Source organism: Bos indicus x Bos taurus, chromosome 4, assembly GCF_003369695.1.
Source record: "Bos indicus x Bos taurus breed Angus x Brahman F1 hybrid chromosome 4, Bos_hybrid_MaternalHap_v2.0, whole genome shotgun sequence".
Classification (NCBI taxonomy): domain Eukaryota; kingdom Metazoa; phylum Chordata; class Mammalia; order Artiodactyla; family Bovidae; genus Bos; species Bos indicus x Bos taurus.
Window position 1 is genome coordinate 44574894 of NC_040079.1, and position 17309 is coordinate 44592202.

At 41.3% G+C, this 17309-nt stretch overlaps 1 long non-coding RNA gene across 1 annotated transcript; it reads left to right on the forward strand.

Annotated features, from left to right (window-relative positions):
* The first annotated feature begins 898 nt into the window (after positions 1-898).
* Positions 899-14969, forward strand: LOC113891354. The gene is made up of 3 exons (XR_003510731.1): positions 899-1384; positions 10111-10747; positions 12536-14969. It is a non-coding gene; the product is annotated as an uncharacterized LOC113891354 (long non-coding RNA).
* Positions 14970-17309: the final 2340 nt, after the last annotated feature.

The following is a 17309-nucleotide window of genomic DNA, read 5'->3' on the forward strand; positions in this document are numbered from 1 at the left end:
TTGGTGGCACAGTGGATAAGAATTCACCTGCCAAGGCAGGGGCCATGGGTTTATTTCCTGGACTGGGAAGACTCCACACGCCACAGGGCAGCTAAGCCTGCATGCTGCAGTTACTGAGCCCACGTGAAGCCTGGGCTGAGCAACTACTGAGACCTGTGCACTCAGAGCCTGTGCTCCATGGCAAGAGAAGGCATCACAATTAGAAGCCTGTGCCCCTCAACAAAGGGGAGCCCCCACTCCCACAGTTAGAGAAAGCCTGCATGCAGCAAAGAAGACCCAACACAACCAAAACAAAATAAATAAGTAAATAACTTAAAAGAGAGAGGGAGAGACTAAGGGAGAAATGGTTAGAAACTGTGGGCAGGAAATTTGTCAGTCACACTAAAGGGACTGGACTTTGAGAGACCGGAGCCCAAGCTTGGTCTAAGAAGAGGTTAGGAGGAGCCTGCCGGCTTCCTTGTCCTCTGTGCTTGCGGCCACAACTTGTCCTGAGGAAACGCCCAGTGTCCTTTACCAAAAAATATGTAAAGGGGCTCATCTTCCATGAAAGCAATTCGCAAAAGAAATAAGAGTTTCAAAATATACTCAGAGACCAAGTAAGGTTGTCCCCTCCGTGCCTCTAAAGGATTATTTCAAGTTTCCCATGCTCAGTCTGTGTGCATCCAGAAAGCTGTAACTTCTTGGCTGAGCTCAAGCTGAACTGATAGGAACTCCTGGCTGAAAGATTAACAAGATATTTACACTCATTTTCACAGGGGAACCTCAACAAGGGTCGTTAGCAAATGATTTGTTTGGCTTTCTGGACTGAACCCCAGGAAAGTACATAAAAATGCTAATTAGATGTTAAGAGAACACAAGGAATCCTTGAGAAATCATTGAGGTGGTCACCCTACTTTGGCAAAGCCTCAGAGTCAGTAGATAAGTCTGCCTTATAAAAGAGATTCAGAGAAATGAGTTGGCAAGACCCCCTTGGTGCCCTGTTACCATGAGTTCTGTTAAAGGAAACCCTTCCTTACAATGCACTAAGCCCCACCTCGAGCCTCTGTTGCTGTGTTCTGTTCTAGAGGCAGCAACACTCAAATGACTGGTTTCCTTCTGTGTGTAGGCAAGTTCCATATGCTCCATTTCATCAATACCTGGCTTTTTCAAGGTTAACCCAGCCCGGATTTTCAAGGACACATTTCTTTTTATAAAACCCTTTGTAACAGTTTCCATCTGTCTCTTTTGCAGATTGAGAAACACAGCAGGATGAATAATAAAAGATCCAGGATAAAGTTGTGCTAGGAAACAAGAAACGGCAAAGACCCAGCGATAAGAGCAGCCCACCACCTGCCAGGTCACGGAAGGCAAGAATGCGATGCTGCCCTCTGGAGCCCCCAAAGAGGTGAGCTCACCACTGCAATGCGACTACAGAAAGAAAGCTGGGGCTGTCCTCAGCACAGGGACTGTGTGGGCTCTCCCCGAGGGAGAGGTTGAAGGACCTCTCAGGTGTCCAGCTGATCCCGTTGCTGGAGCAGTACCAGCCTGGAGTCCTGGCAACTATGCATTCGTGGAAATCTGCTCAACTTTGCTTTTGCTGCCTGATTGCCCTGCTCCTGTCCCTGCTGTTCCTATTCCCGATACACAGCACCTTCTTTCTTGGTCCTCTAGTTAGCTTCATTTTTCATTCCCTCTCAGCATAATGCTTGACTCATGCCTAAGTCTCAGCCTCATTTCTACCTTTGAGCTCATGAGTATTACCTGTTCTATCAGGTGGCTCATAGCAATAGCTATGGGTTTGGACTGTTAAGAACAGAGCTATAAGCATTTATACATAGTTTTTGTGTGAACCTGAGTGTCTACTGGAGAAGGCAATGGCACCCCACTCCAGTACTCTTGCCTGGAAAATCCCATGGACGGAGGAGCCTGGTGGGCTACAGTCCATGGGGTCGTGAAGAGTCAGACACGACTGAGCGACTTCACTTTCACTTTTCACTTTCATGCATTGGAGAAGGAAATGGCAACCCACTCCAGTGTTCTTGCCTGGAGAATCCCAGGGACGACAGAGCCTGGTGGGCTGCCGTCTATGGGGTCGCACAGAGTTGGACATGACTGACGCGACTTAGCAGCAGCAGAGTGTCTACTGCTCTGGGATAAATGCCCAAATGTATAGCTGGGTCATTTAGTATTTGCATGTTTTGTTTTATAAGAAAGTGGCTAGGTATTTTCCAGAGTGGCTGTATCTTTAAACGTTTACTATCAGCAATAGAGGAGTGATCTATTCTCCTCACCAGTATTTGGTATATCACTATTTTTTTTTATTTCAACCATTATAATAGATATGTACTGATATCCTATTGTGGTTTTAATTTTCATGTTCTTGACAGCTAATGATGCTGAATACTTTTCATTTGCCATTTGTGTATTCTCTTCAGTGAAATGTTTCTTCATGTCTTTTGCTAATTTTCTAATTGAATTGTTTGACTTTTATTATTAAGTTTAGAAAGCTCTTTACATATTTTAGAAACCAATTCTTCATTTGAATATGTGATTTGCAAACATTTTCTTCCCTCTTTAGTTTACCTCTTCATCTTGTTCATTAGAGTTTCCATGGAGCAAAAGTTTTAAATTTTGATTAGGTCATATATGTCATTTTTCACTTCTATGGATCATGATTTTAATGTCTAATAATTATGCATAGACCTGAATCCTGAATACCTTTTCTCTACTTTTATAGAAATATTATAACTTAATGTTTGCTATTAACCCCATGATCCATTTTCAGTTTTTGTTGTGTTTGTATAAGGTGCAAAGTTTACACTGAAGTTCATTCTTTTTGCCTACAGATGTTCAAATATACCAAAATAGTTTCTGGAAACATCTATCCTTATTTCATTGAACTGGTTTTTGCATCTTTATTGGAAATCAGTTAATTATATTTGTGTTGATCTATTATGGAATCCTGCATTCTGACCCAGTGATCTAAGTGTCCCTCCCTCCAGCAATACCAAACTGTCTTGACTGCTATAGCTATATAGTGAGACTAAGCACTGATTGGGGGTATAGCTCAGTAGTTGAGCACATGCTTAGTATGCATGAGGCCCTGGATTCAATCCCCAATACCGCCACCTTCATATATTGGACTTCTCTGGTAGCTCAGCTGGTAAAGAATCTACCTGCAACGCAGAAGACCCCAGTTCAATTTCTGGGTTGGGAAGATCCACTGGAAAAGGGATAGGCTACCCACTCCAGTATTCTTGGGCTTTCTGGTGGCTCAGCTGGTAAAGAATCCACCTGGAGACCTGGGTTCAGTCCCTGAGTTGGGAAGATCCCCTGGAGAAGGGAACGTCTACCCATTCCAGTATTCCAGCCTGGGTTGAAAAGAGTTAGGACACGACTGAGTGACTTTCACTTTCAAGCATTGGATAAAGTGAGTCCAACCTCTTTATTGGGATTTGTCAAGAATGATTTATTCTAACACCTGTGTCTTTCAATATAAATTTTAAAATAATATTCTCTATATCTACAAAAATCTTGCTGGAATACTGATAGGAATTGCAGCTATAGATCAGTTTGGGGGAAGTTGATGGCATATTTACTAGGTTGGATCTTTTGGTTCATGAACATGGTATGTCTTTCCATTTAGTTAGGCCTTCCTTGATTTCTTTCATGAACAAATTGAAGAATAAAAACCATATAATCATCTCAATATATGCAGAAAAAGCTTTGACAAAATTCAACACCCATTTATGATGAAAATGCTCCAAAAATTGCACATAGAGGGAACCTAGCTCAACATAATAAAGGTCATATATAAGACCCATAGCAAATATCATTCTCAATGGTGAAAAACTGAAAATTTTTCCTCTAAGATCAGGAATAAGACAAAGATGTTCATTCTTGCCACTATTATTCAAGATAGGCTTGGAAGTCCTAGCCATGGCAATCAGAGAAGAAAATGAAATGAAAGTAATACAAATTGGGAAAGGAGTAAAACTATTACAGATGACATGATACTATACATAGAAAATTCTAAAAAAAGATGCTACCAGAAAACTACTAGAGGTCATCAATGAATGTGGTAAATTAGTAGGATACAAAATTAATACATGGAAATCTCTTACATTCCTATACACTAACAATGAAGCATCATAAGGAGAAATTAAGGAAACAATCTCATTTACCATCACATCAAAAAGAATTAAATACCTAGGAATAAACCTACCAAGGAAGCAAAAGAACTGTACTTAGAAAACTGTAAGATCCTGATGAAAGAAATGGACACAAACATATGGAAAGAGATATATTCTTGGATTGGAACATCAATATTGTGAAAATAACTATACTACCCAAAGCAAAGTTCAGATTCAATGGGATCCCCTTCAAATGACCAATGGCATTTTTCACTGAATTAGAACAAAAAATTTTACAATTTGTATAGAAAGACAAAAGACCCTGAATAGCCAAAACAATCTTGAGAAAGAAAAATAGAACTGGAGGAATCAGGCACCTTAACTTCAAACTATACTACCAAAGCTCCAGTAATCAAAACAGCATAGTCCTAACACAAAAACAGAAATATAGATCAATGGAACAGAATAGAAAGCCCAGAGTGGTCACTTAATCTATGACAAGGGCAGCAAGAACACACAGTGGAGAAAAGAGAGTCTCTTCAATAATGGTGCTGGGAAAGCTAGACAGCCACGTGTAAAGGAATGAAATTAGAACACTCCCTAACACCATACACAAAAATAAACTCAAATAGGATTAAAGATCTAAATGTAAGCCTGAACACTATAAAATTCTTAGAGGAAAATGTAAGCAGACACTCTTTTATATAAATATCTTTTTTTACCCACCTCCTGGAGTAATGAAAATAAAAACAAAAATAACCAAATGGGATCTAATTAAACCTAAAAGCTTTTGCACAGCAAAGGAAACCATAAGCAAAACGAAAAGACAACCCTCAGAATGGGAGAAAATATCTGCAAATGAAGCAACCAATAAGGGATTAACCTCCAAAGTATACAAACATTTATGTAGCTAAATATCAAAAAAACCCTAATAACCCAATCAAAAATGGTAGAAAATCTAAACAGACCTTTCTCCACAGAAGATACACAGATGGCCAAAAAGCACAGGAAAAGATGCTCAACATCACTAACCTGCTTATCTCAACTAGAGAAAACCCACATACAGCAACGATGATCCAGCACAGCTAAAAATAAATAATTCAAATTTAAATAAAAAGAATTCACAGATGACAATTATTGTCTTTAATATTTCAAAAGTGTTGTGCTACTTTATTCTGGCTCCATGATTTCAACTCAGAAATCAACTGTTATTCATATTGGTGTCCTCCTATGGGTAAGGCAAAATTTTTCTGGCTTCCTGTAAGATGTTTCCTTTGTCTTCAGTTTACAGAATTTCATGGTGATATTTTTTTGGCATGGACATGTTTGGGCTCCTCCCATTTGCTTTTTTCTCAGCCACTTGAATCTGCATACTTGTGCATTTTAACAAATTTTAGTTTTCAGTTATTTTTAAAATATGCTTTCAGCTTCATTCTCTTTCTCTTCTTTTTCTGGGACTCTGTACAAACATTAGATCTCTGGTTATTATGCAAAGGTCTCTGAAACTGTTCTTATTCCATCTTTCTTGTGTTTTTTCAGTTTGGTAAACTCTATTTATTCATCCATCTTCCTGTTCATTGGTTTTATTCTCTGTCATCTCCACTCTACTATTGAGCCCATTTTACAAGTTTATTTTTGTTTCAATGTAGTATTTTTGTTTCCATAATTTTCATTTGGTTCTTTTTTCTTAATTTCTATTTCTTTGCGGATATTTTCTACCTTTTTTACAAGAGGATGTTTAATTGATCATTGAAACATTTTCATGTTCTCTGCTTTAAAATTCTCAGATAATTTCAACATCTGATTCATCTTGGTCTTGGCATTAGGTGATTGGTTTTTTTCTCATTCAGTTATGCTTTTTTGGCTCTCAGCATAATAGGAGATTTTCAGTTGTATTCTGGACATTGGTCTATGATATTAGGAGACCCTGGGTCCTATGTCAGTCTCTATTTCGGCAGCCACTCACCCTGTTTACATTTGATGTGGTGGCCTTGGCTTGCTGTAGACTGTGGTCCCACTGACAATTCAGTCAAAGTCTTTCCATGTTATTTTGGTCTGCATAATTTATCTGATGTATCCATGTTTCTGCTGGTTCCCAATGTTGCTGTCTGAGGGGTGGAGGGGTTTCCAGGCAGGGTCACTGGGAAACTCAGTGGTGGAAAGGAGGCTTCCTGGCTAGATGCTTGTCAGGTAACCCTAAGAGCGTTCCCCCTGCTGTCCTATATCTTAAGGGACTGTGATTTATACTGTGGGACAAGAAGACTTTCCAAGCCAGGACACACAGGCAGGGTGAAGCATTTTCCCCTGGACCAGAGTTGGCTAACAGACAGGTTGAAATGCAAATATACATTTGCCCGAAGTGGAGAGCTACGTTCTTTCTCCTTAGAACACTGCAGTAGATGAGAAAAAAACCAATGGAACAGTCAATCAATAACAATAATCTGAGATACAATAGATGGTTGATGCAAGGAGAAAGTGACAGTGTGGAACTTCACCTGAGTCTGTGCTTCTGGGAAGCAAAAGGTCCCGAAATGCCCCCACATTTGTATCCTGGGAAGTGACGTGCTGTGAAGGCCTAATATGACTTGAATCAGACTCACAATGCCTCCTGTTCCCCTAGGACCAGACCAGAGAGCCCAAACTCCCATTGACCAATCTGGACAAATGCCCACCAACTTGACCAGTTTTCAGTGAGGCTTCTCTCCTCCCACAGGCTCTGAACTTGGCTTGCCATTGAGCTCTGGAATAAGGAACTCCTCCTCCTTCATAACCCAATTTTGTCAGATCCATCAAAGGCTTCTATTGCTCCCTGCCCCGACATGATTGAGTTTTAGCCCCATCACAGTGAAGGCACCTGACACAGAGAGGTTGGAATAGTGCCTCTTGCTGACACAGATGATCAGTGGTCCACGAGAAATAATGGTCATAAGATGTCAGGGGAGAGAAAACTCTGGTTCCAGTCAGTGCTGACCTGCTTCTCCCCAGTGGTCGGATTCCATCTTTGGCGTCAGCCCCCCCAAGTCCCCCTGCACCCTCTTCAGGCGCAGCGTGCAGCTGTGAGTGCCTCTGGGTCATCACCCACCAAACCTGCCTGCGCGGAAGTTACCCACGATACACTTCATAATTGTACTTTGTGAAGTTGCCTGCTTGTTTTTTCCATCTCAAATTTCCTTCTCAGTTTAGTGAGTGCTTTAGATTCCCTTCCTACTCAGAAATAGCCCCTCCAAGAATCAGTCTCTGAAAAATGCATTCCCTATCAACAGTATGGTTCTTTCTAGTCTTTTTTGCCTTTCTAGATGAAAGGGTCTCTTTCCTGGTGACTTTCAGACAAATTCACTAAACCTCTTGGCAGAATTTAGCACAGTTGTCCAATGTCACTTTCTCTGAGCATAACATTCTCTCGAATTTTGATGGCACAGCATCCACTGGTCTTCAGTGCATATCCCTGGCTGCTCTTCTGCTGGCTCTGAGTTGAGGTCCTCCTTCCTTTTTAGCTGTCGGTGATAAAGATCATAAATAATGTTCATAAAGATCACAATTATGTTCCAAGAAATAAATGAGCTCTTGGAGCTTTTACTTCTCTTCTTTTCTTCCTTCTCAGTCTCCTCTCCCTCCTCCTTTTCTTCTTCCCCTCTTTCTCTCTCCCTCTCCCTCTTTCCCATTAATTGTACTCTTTCTCATGACTTTAAATTCCATCACTACGCAAAACCCCCCAAATTTATATCTCCAAACAAAACTTCATTTCCTGCCTCAGTGTCTATTACTGACTAAATTATGTGCTATCCCTAAAATTCATATGTTGAAGTCCTTATCCCTAGTAAGTTAAATTTTGAATATAGGGCCTTTATAGAGGGGATTAAGTTAAAATGAAGCAGTTTGAATCGGCCTAGTCCAATCTGACTGGTGTCCTTATTAAGAAGAGAAGACTGGTACACAGAGGGTGCCTGGAATGGGTGCATGCAGAAGACAGACCATGCAAGGACACAGCAAGAGGCTGCTATCTGCAAGTCAAAGCCTTGGAAGAAACCAAACCTGCTGACACCTTGATCTTAGACTTCCAGCCTCCAGAACTGTGAAAAAATGAATTGATATTGTTGAAAGCCCTCAGTCTGCAGTATTGGTTATGACAACTCTAGCAAACAAACATGATGTCCAACTGTCTGTTATCCACCTTGGAGATGTCATAGGCATCTCAGCATACACTTGTCCAAACTTGACCTTCCTCAAAGCTCCTCCTCCCCATTAAAGGTACCCACCATCCAACTATTTGATCAACATTAAAAGCTAGGAGTAATTCTGTTCAATATCATCAAATCCTTCCAACTACTCCAAGGAAATACTTATTTTCATTGCTAACTTTATGGTTTAGATGACTATTATTTCTTGGTTGGCCTGATAAAGTATATACATGATTATACCCCTGCATCTATTCTCCACTCAATAGCCAGAGAATTCTGCTAAATATTTTGTGTAGCTTTTTACTAGTCCTTGGAGGGAAAGTTGATCCAGATTCCCCATTCTGACATCATATCCAGATCCAGAGTCCAAACATCATGACTTCTTATCTTTCCTCCTTGGAATTGGCCATTGTCTACATCTTCTCCGTTTTTCTTTTCAATAATAGACCTTTAGCCACTCCACCATTCTTGCCTGGAAAATCCCATGGATGGAGGAGCCTGGTGGGCTGCAGTCCATGGGGTTGCAAAGAGTCAGACACGTCTGAGCAACTTCCCTTTCACTTTCACGCATTGGAGAAGGAAATGGCAACCCACTCCAGTGTTCTTGCCTGGAGAACCCCAGGGACAGGGGAGCCTGGTGGGCTGCCATCTATAGGGTGGCACAGAGTCGGACACGACTGAAGTGATTTAGCAGTAGCAATGGAAGTTGTCTCCCACCTCATGGAAACTGCACAGGGCTCTGCACAGATAGGGAACCCGAGCATAAGAGAGGTTAGCAGGCATACAACCCACATCTAGTAAGGGGTTGACCCAGGATTCAGCCCTGTCATCAGGCTCCAGCAACTACATTGGTAACCACTTTTCTAGCAGGGTCTCAGCTGCTGCACACCCCCATCCCCAGTCTACTGTCCTGGTACTTCTGAGAAAAACAGAGGTCCCAAAACCCTCAACCCACAACCAACTTTTCAGTTCAGCTCAGTTCAGTTGGTCAGTTGTGTCCGACTCTGCGACCCCATGAACTGCAACATGCTGGGCTTCCCTGTCCATCACCAACTCCTGGAGCTTCCTCAAACTTATGTCCATTGGGTCAGTGATGCTATCTAACCATCTCATCCTCTGTCATCCCCTTCTCCTCCTGCCTTCAATCTTTCCCAGCATCAGGGTCTTTTCAAACAAGTCAGTTCTTTGCATCAGGTGGCCAGAGTATTGGAGTTTCAGCTTCAGCATCAGTACTTCCAATGAATATTCAGGACTGCTCTCCTTTAGAATGGACTGATTGGATCTCCTTGCAGTCCAAGGGACTCTCAAGAGTCTTCTCCAACACCACAATTCAAAAGCATCAATTCTTTGGTGCTCAGCTTTCTTTATAGTCCAACTCTCACATTCATATATGACTACTGGAAAAACCATAGCTTTGACTAGACGGACCTTTGTTGGCACAGTAAAGTCTCTGCTTTTTAATATGCTGTCTAGGTTGCAAGTAACAGAAGTAACTCTCTTCTGTTACTTACATTTCAAAACAGGCTAAGAAGTGGGGTGATTTCGTTATCACCAGCTGCCAAACAAGGGCAGACCCATTTTGTGCTCCTCACTGCACACAATTTTGTCCAGAGACCACTGCAGTAGGATCAATAAATAGCAAGCAGATAATCAAATGAAATATTCTTAAAATATTCAGATGCTTGCCTAGAAGCAAAATATATTGACTTTCATTAACTTCCAATATAGAATAAATTAACCTAGAAAAAACTAATAAGAGAAAAATCTGCACTTTTAGGCTCTTTAAAAATATACTTACATGTTTTTTTTTTTTTTTCTAGGTTGTCTGGGAAATAAGAAAGCTCAGTCAGACATCATTCTTTTTTGTAGACATAACTGAAATTAGTGAAAGCCCGTGTCATGAGCCAGATGGGAGGAGAGAACCCCTGGGCACAGGCACCTCATAGCGCCCAGTCCATGTAATTCTGTCTAAATGGGTTGCCAACCAGCTCTCATATCAGCAATAGAGTCTTTGTTCACACAGTAATAAACTGAAGTGTACAATTGAGTTTACACTCCACACATAAACTGTATCCAGGACACAACAAAATAACAAGAAGTGAACCATAAAGTTTCCAAAATGTTTTAAGAATTACAGGAACTTCCTAAGAAAGAAACAAAAATACTATGCTTTGTGAAACATCAGTAGAAGTTGCACTTGAGTTGTTTTGTTTGGTGAGTAAATGTGGTCATTTTTCACCTCCTGAAGATGTTGACTCAAATCCCAAGTGTGACTGAGCTGCAAATTTTTCATGAAACCATGCTGTGTAATGTAGCCAACCCTCCAGCAATCTGAAGATAAGGACCATGGAAAGAGGAAGCATACTCAGCGCCTCTGTGCAGGGTTGCTACATGGAACCACCCGAAAGGGACCTCTCATGAGTGGGGCAGAAGCTAGAACCTGTTATACAGAATGAAGTAAGTCAGAAAGAGAAAAACAAATACCATGTATTAACGCATATATATGGAATCTAGAAAGATAGTACTAATGAAGCTATTTGCAGGGCAGCAATGGAGACACAGACTTAGAGAACAGACTTGTGGGCACAGAGGGGGAGGGAGAGGGTGGGACAAAATGAGAGAGAAGCATTGAAGCACATACATTACCATATGTAAAACAGGTAGCCAGTGGGAATTTCCTGGATGCTGCAGGGAATTCAAATCCTGTCCTCTGTGATAATCTAGAGGGGTGGAATGGGGCAAGAGGTGGGAGGGAGGTTCCAGACGGAGGGGACATACATATACCTATGGTTGATTCATGTTGATATATGGCAGAAACCAATGCAATATTGTATCTTCCAATTAAAAATACATTTATATAAAAATTAAAAAAATATTTTAAAAGGAACATGCCAGTCATGCTCTGGTGCTCACACTGATATAAAGGAGGAATAGGATAAGAGCTTGAGGAGCAGCCCATGTTCCCAGCCCCAGCATCCTGTCCTGCTCCTTCTACTTCTTCAGGTGAGCCTTGGCACCCCAGAGGCTCCTCCCAAAGGCTACTACAGGTTTTGTTTCTTGTGGTTTTAGTAAGCGCTGCATGAAACAGGCTGTTTCATCCATCACCTGGGATCTGGTGAAAGCCTGCTGAGTGGCAGACACAGTGCCCTTGTGAATAAGCCAATGCTCAAGGACCTCATAGGGCTCTCCCACGGTCATGTGCCAAGTGTAGCTGATCAGAAACTAGATCCCAGATCATGTGGTTTCAAGCCCTCTGCCCTTTCCGCTCCTGGGTATTTATCCAAAAGAATTGAAAGCAGGATCTTGAAGAGAAATCTGCACTCCTATGTTCACTGCAGCACTGTTCACACTAGCCAAGATGTAAAAACAAGCCAAATGTCCACTGACAGACGAAAGGATAAAGTGTGAGATAGGCATGATATAGATAGATATAGATACACACACTGGAATATCATTCAACCTTCAACAAGGGGGAAAACCTATCATTTGCAACAACATGGATGAGTCTGAAGGACATAGCACCAAGTGAAATAAAGACAAATATTGCTTGATTCCACTTACACAAGGAATCTAAAATTGTACACCCATAGAAGTAAAGAGTAGATTGGTGGTTGTCAGGGGCTAGGGGGAGGGGAACATGGGGAGGTGTTCAGTGAGTATAAAGTTACCATTATAGGAGATGAATAGATTCTAGAGACCTGCTGTACACCACAGGTACTTAGCCATTTAGTATTGTACACTTAAAAACTGGTGAAGAGCGTAGATCTCATGCTAAGTGTTCTTAACAGTAAAAATAAAGGCGAGGGGACACAAGAAATCTCATGGAGGTGATGGATGTGTTTCTCACTTCATGGTGATAGTACCCGGGCCAGGGAATGTCCAAACAAGCACAGTATACAAAAAGTATACAGTACATATGTGCAACAGTTGGTAGATTGCATATATGACAATGAAGCTGAACAAAGAAATGTCAAAGATATCTATTTTAAGTAAGGAGATATGTGTTAGAATTCATTCTCATGGTGTATGGACAGATTGCAGAGGAAACGGAGAGAGATTCTAGTTTCCCTAAGAAAATTTCTGGTTTCAATACACAGAGGTCTCTGATGTGTGGAAGTGGATAGCATGAGAAACAGGGGAGGAGCAGACCCTCTTGTAAGGATCTCTCCACTATGGCCTCTGATGGTTGACCTGGACACACATGGCACCCCATCAAAATCTGATAAGTTCTTTTTGCCTTTCCAGGCAACCCAATCTGCGGCTGACAGCAATGGGCAATGAGAAGACATTGCTTTACCTGGTTGAGTCTGAGTCAACCCCAGTAGGAAGGGCTGTTGGCTATTTGACCACAGTGGTTTTCTATGGAGAACAAAAACTAGAATAATGTGAAAAATGCCAATGAGAAGAAATCCAGAAAAAGCTACAAACAGAACTTATGACTTCGGAGAAGAATGTTGGGAATTGCCAGCAACATATCTGGGAAATGGGCCACCTGGTTTTGATGCCTCAGACACAACAAATGCTTGGGAGGACTTAGACTGGCCGACCTAAACCAGAACCAGACCGTTCACACGGGAACCAGGCTGGCCGCCGCTCCTGCGAGCTGCACTGGCTTGTGGCAAGGGCAGGGAAACATTCTGCACAGCTGAGTGAGGGCTCAGAGGAAACTTCGCGATGGTCAGGAATGTACTGTTCTTTGAGCTATTTCCTTTAACAACTTGGAAGAAATAATAATTAATATAAACAGTAGTCACCAGACTTGGACCTGCTGCAGGAGAAATAAGAGAACATGAATCAGGTTCAAGGCATAGTTCTTTCTCTACTGTCCTGTGGGGATGGAGCTAAGTTACCAAAACTCTCCGAGCCTCAGTTTTCCCTTCTGCAACATTAGCAGATACCTGCCTTGTAGGGCTAGTAATAGACTCAGGTGCCCCACAAGCATAGAAATCACACCATGGGCTTCCTTATTATTCTTATTAGTTCTATAATCTGCAAAGTAGGTGGTCCTCAGTAAATTAGAAGAAATAACAAACAAAGCTAAAATGAGACTCTTGGAAGAAATCTCTGACTTTCAAAGTGATTATAGTCACAAAGAGTTTAACTCATTAAATTTATCATATTTTCAAGAAACATTAAAATCCTCCCAGAATATATAAAAAGATGGAAAAAGCACCATATTTGTTTCACCAAGCATGCCTAACTGCAACATGAAAGTATAATTAAAATAGATCAGTAAAGAAAAACTGCAGAACTCATCTCACAAGACAGTATTTGAGATCCATAAGTATTAGCTAATAAATATATTCCAAAGTTCAAAAATATGAATAAGATGGCATAACACAAAGTAAAGTACTTATTTCAAAGCACCGCTCTTAACTTGGAGTCATTAGATGATTTTCAGTGGTAGCAGTGATACAAAAAAGAGAGAGATTACAAGAAAAAAGGGTCCAATGATTGAGAAAGTTATTGTCAATACAATATGACATTAAATATATATAGCAGACTGGAAAAAATAAAACTGTATTTATCTGAATCTGTGATTATGTAATAAAAATCCAAAGATAAGAACTAGAAGCAGATTTGGGGCAGATAAGAATCAGAAGATAAAGGCAGTAGCAGGCAGCTCTATGAGCCTGAGGAGGAGAAAGCCCTGTCCCCAAGAAACCAGACCCCTTGGGAGGCACAAGGTTTGAAGGGCTGGGGGTTCCACACTCAAATTTGTGGGTGTGATGATGGAAAGTTCACACCAATCTGGATGGGACTGCTGTGGTCCAGGCCTGTACATCTTGCAAACACACCAATCAAATTCCCTCTTCAGGACAATGAGGCGGTACTGATGAGAACCCCTGGGCAGAGGACCCAAGTAGAAACCACAAGGGAAAACAGTGACAAGAAAGTCTAGATTTATAAATGGACTGAATGACGGTGAAAATGGAGAGCAGAGCTTGCATAGTGTATCTCTGCTCTAGCTGATTGAACACTGCTTGAAAGGCAGGGTGGCCAGCAGGTGCTCTCATGAGACTAACCTAGAAGGAAAGGGTGGGGAGGAAAGAAAGGAGGAGGCTTCAGAGTAAAAGCCAAAGACTGAGAGAGCTCCATGCTAGCTGAATTGTTCTGTGTGTGATCCCATAATTTATCTGTTGAAATTCTAACCCCCATGGTGATGGTATTAGGAGGTTGGATTGTTTAGAAATGATTAGGTAGGATCAAGCCCTCACAAATGAAATCAATGACCTTAAAGAAGGGGCCCCAAAGAAATCTCTTGCCCTCCTTCTACAATGTAAAGATAAAAGAACTAGGCAGTCTTCAACCCAGAAGAGGTGCTCTCCCCAGCACCTGACCATGATGGCACCTTGACCTCAGACTTCCAGCCTCCAGGACTATGAGGAAAAAAATGCCTCATGTTTATAAGCCAGTCAACCTATGGTTCTTTGCTGTAGCATCCAGAACTGATCAAGACACTGCCTTACAAGGAATAAATATTAAAGGATGTCCTTCAGGTGGAAAGGAAGTGATACTGGCAAGATGGTAATCCAAACCCACAGAAAGAGATGGAGTGCACCAGAAAACACACACATACTTCATAAGACATTAGATTGCATAAAATAATTAGAACATAGCATTGTTGGGTTTATAACACATGTGGGTATTTTCTATATGTTTCCACAGCAATAAGGGAACATCACAAGGGAGGAAACCATTGATCATAATGGTTGCTGAGCTCACAGCCTTTCAGGCTGAGACTCTCTCAGCTAACAAGGCAGAAGGTGAGACTGGTCACTGCAATGCATCAGGACATTTCCAAGAGGAGAAACAGGGGCCCAACTGTGTCTCTGAGAACAGAGCCAGGCAGGAATCTCCCCACCAGTGGAAAGCTTTCCCTCTTGGAATAAATGTATGGCAGGCATTAAATAGGGCTTCCATGGTGGCTCAGACAGTAAAGAATCCACCTGCAATGTGGGAGACCTGGGTTTGATCCCTGGGTTGGGAAGATCCCCTGGAGAAAGGAATGGCAACCCACTCCAGGATTCTAACCTGGAGAATTCCATGGACAGAGGAGCCTGGCAGGTTACAGTTCATGGGATTGCAAAGAGTTGGACACGAGTGAGTAACTCAGTTTCACTTTCAGGCATTACATAAAGCATGGCCAAAAGGATAAGCCACCCCCATAACATTATAGATAATCCGTTCAAATTTGGATTTAGAGTCGCTGTAGCTGCCATGGACTTTTCCCAAAGATAAATAGGAGCCCCAATGTAGGAAAGTGGGTATCTCAGCACAGGATGGCACAAGATAGCCATCACTGTCAGGCTCATCTCTGAGCCTCAACAGAAGCTGATCAACTACCCATGCAGGCAAAGAGCTCCCACAGTTCTGAAGGAGGAGGGCCAGGGACTGAGCCAAGCTGATTGTACTGTACAAACATTCAAGATATATTCAAAACCGGAGGCTTCAGTTGAGTTCAGTCACTACTTTCTTTTTTCTTTTTTTCTTCATAAAGTCTTAAATTAAAATATCTTCTTCTTACGGCTATGAGGAGACAGCTGGGCCCCTGGGAGCATGGTTCAGAAAAGCTAAAAGAGCCTCCTAAAACCAGCAACACAGCAATTACCTGGGACCACTGGCTTTGCACTCTAAACCAGATAGCTCTTGGTCTGTATACTGGTTAATTTTATAAAATGGTAAACTAATCCAGGTTCTTTCAAAAGATAAAAAGAGATTCTACTCTCTCTTATCAACAGGACATTTTCTATAGTACATTTTTAGTTTCTTTATGAGGCCAGCTATCAGAAAGTACATTAAATGTACACTTGTCTTTGTTGAAAGACTTGTAAAACTTTAGTAACTTTTCTAAATTTGAATCTGTTTTACTTAAAATTGAAGTCATTTTTTTATATTCAAATTTTTTATAATTCTATAATCAAATTCTAGCCTTATAATTTTATACTCACTAAAGCTGGCTTAAAACTTAATATTCAAAAAACTAAGATTATAGCATCCAGTCCCATCACTTCATGGCAAATAAATGGGGAAAAAGTAGAAACAGTGACAGATTTTATTTTCTTGGGCTCCAAAATCACTGCAGATGGTGTCTGCAGCCATGAAATGAAAAGGTGCTTGCTCTTTGGAAGGAGAGCTATGACAAACCTAGACAGTGTGTTAAAGAGCAGAGACATCACTTTACCAACAAAGGTCAAGACAGTCAAAGCTATGGTTCCAGTAGTCATGTGGGGATGTGAGAGCTGGACCATAAAGAAAACCGAGTGCCAAAGAACTGATGCTTTGAACTGTGGTGTTGGAGAAGACTCTTGAGAGTCCCTTGGACTGCAAGGAGATCAAACCAATCAATCCTAAAGGAAAACAGTCCTGAATATTCACTGGAAGGACTGATGCTGAAGCTGAAGCTCCAATACTTTGGCCACCTGATGCGAAGATCTGACTCACTGGAAAAGACCTTGATGCAGGGAAAGACTGAGGGCAAAAGGAGAAGGGGATGACAGAAGATGAGATGGTTGGATGGCATCACCAACTCAATGGATATGAGTTTAAGCAAATTCCAGGAGTTAATGATGGACAGGGAAGCCTGATGTACTACTGTTCATAAGGTCACAAAGAGTCAGACATGACTTAGTGACTGAACAATTCTCTTTACTTTTCAGCCCCATGGGAAACATTTTCCAACTTGACATATCAGCCATTCTTGGCATTCAGCTATGTGAAAGGTCTTTGACGTATAACATACATGGATTTGTAGTTGGATGTCAAAGTCATGAAGTTTCTTTTTATTTGAGAGGTCATAAGCTTTAAAACTTAGTATAAGGAATGGGCAAATATTCATAATTTTCTCTACTCTTAAACTGGCAAATTAAAATTTTAAACTTTATATTCAAATCTATGGCTGCCATAGACCAAAGTTATCCTCATGTCCTGAGAGAGTTCACCTGTCAGAGAACCAGCTGCCCAGGGCTTGCAGCAGACAAAAGAATCAGCTTCAGCCTCACAGAGGCTGAAGTCATTT